General features: G+C 34.0%; 1 protein-coding gene across 1 annotated transcript in view; it reads left to right on the top strand.

The window, feature by feature from the left end:
- The window catches only part of LOC119585581 (ribosome production factor 1-like), a gene marked incomplete at its 3' end in the record, with an annotated part of 12063 nt that overhangs the window by 3800 nt on the left and 6212 nt on the right, over positions 1 to 2051 (top strand).

Genomic DNA, 2051 nt, shown 5'->3' with positions numbered 1-2051 from the left:
GCACTGAGTTTTACCATCCACTACAAGAGCCTTCACTCTAAACCCTGCTATTCGCGACAAATATCTTTAAAAGCTACATGATGCACCAAAGTTAATCCCTTGCATACCTATTTTTATTAACGTATTTTGTTAACTCTTAGGGAACCATTATCTTTTTTGTAAGTGGAAAAATTGAGCAAAACATCCTTTAAAAGATTCCGATTTGCAGCTGAACCATAAGAAAATTTAAATGGCGAGGTTTATTCAAATTCAGGCAATAAAATGGCATATATTACCCCCCCCCCCTTCCCTCATTATCCCAACTTTGAATTGTATTGTTTTTGGCTTCGATCAGATGTACTTCTGGTTCGTCTGAAGTTATAAGGCAGAGAGTGTCAGTTTAATGTTATTTTGTTTAAGATGAGCTCAAAAAGTATTTTTTGTGTCATCTTGAATGAAAATATAGGAGAGTTCTGTTGGGTGCTGCAGTAATTTTTTTTTTTTTTGTTATAGAGAAAAGGAAAACAAATGTTGCTCCATAAAGGCAACTCTAGGAAGATTAAGCAAATTGAATGTATTTTCACTTTGCTTTAGGGGTTGCCAATGTTCTCTTTTTCTTCTTCTTTTTCTTTTCTTTTCTTTCTTTCTTTTTCTTTCTTTCTTTCTTTTCTTTCTCTTCTTTTTTTTTTCTTTTTTTTTTTCTTTTTTTCTTTTTTTCTTGTCTTTTTCTTTTTTTCTTGTCTTTTTATTTTCTTCTTTTTGTTTCCTTTTCTTTTTCTTTTCTTCTTTTTTTCATTTTTCCTTTTTTTCTCTTTTTTCTTTTCTTGTTTCCTTTCACCATGAGGCTTTCTACAGCTGTGTGTAGAGTCATTTTTGCAATCTACCTTAAAAGTTTCATTTAAATTGTTGCAATATTTTTTTAAAAGCTGGCAAAAAAGCATCAATGGTGTCATAAAGCTGCACTTTTTAAAGAAATATCCTAATTAGTTGCCATTATCTTCGTGTGGGAAGGATATGTTACCTGGGGGGTAGATATGACCATCACGCACCATGTCAGTTCGTATATTGGCAGTGCTTTTCAAGTGCAATAATTGCATTGTGGGTGTAAGACCAGAAGTGCACTATATTTTCTTTGTAGAAACTTTAGCACAATGATTTTATTCCGCTTATGTTTACATGTAGTGAGAATTACTGTTTAGTTAGGGATGGAAGTTGTGTTGTGGATGAGGTTTCAAGACCCCCAGACCTAAACAGCAAAGGTGTTCGAGACGGAATTTGATTCCTGTTTGACAAGAATTTTGACTTGCTGTACTTGATGTTACATCAGCCGAATAATATGAGCACATCTAGGTTTGCTTGGCCATAAATTGGGAATGGCCATGGTCATTTAAAAGATATTGCCTTTGTAAAATATTGGTGAAGGTGTGCAAAAGGACTGCGCTGACCTGGAAATAAATTGAAGATCATAGTGCTGTAGGCAGTGAAAAACTACATTCATGTGTCAGAATTAATATGCAGAAGCCAATCAGTTTGAGTTAAACGACAAAAATGTACTGCAGTAAATACCATGCCTCCAGGACTAAGGACAGCCTTCCTCATCTTGCAGCCTTCAACTTAGCTGTACAGTAACTTAATATAAACTGTCTTAGCGCATGTAGCTCATGACGTCATTGTTAACCTCCAAGAAATGCAATGTGCTATTAATTCATTTCTTTAGCCTCATTTATATGAGATTATACCAGAATATTTATTTATTACATATACAATGTGATCTATTTTATAATATATGTACCATATTATTATTAGAAATACATGATACATCAATATTGTGCAGCCCTCTTCTGGCAACTTTAACAGTTCAGTTGTCACAGTCCTTATTGCTTGTTCCAAAGGTGGAGTTTGTCTGCGTTCTTTCCCAAATTTGCAATGAAAACAATCTCTTACTGAAATAGTTATAATATTGGGGATAACATTAAACTCAGTAAAATACAATAACTATGTTCCAGCTGTAGAATTTCACCAGTGGTTCATTATTTCCCAGCCACAGTCACTTCAACCTTAAGATAAACCCA

The sequence above is a fragment of the Penaeus monodon genome, chromosome 20, assembly GCF_015228065.2.
Source record: "Penaeus monodon isolate SGIC_2016 chromosome 20, NSTDA_Pmon_1, whole genome shotgun sequence".
Classification (NCBI taxonomy): Eukaryota; Metazoa; Arthropoda; class Malacostraca; order Decapoda; family Penaeidae; genus Penaeus; species Penaeus monodon.
Note: the sequence above shows the minus strand (reverse complement) of the source record. Positions and strands in the feature narration are given on the sequence as shown.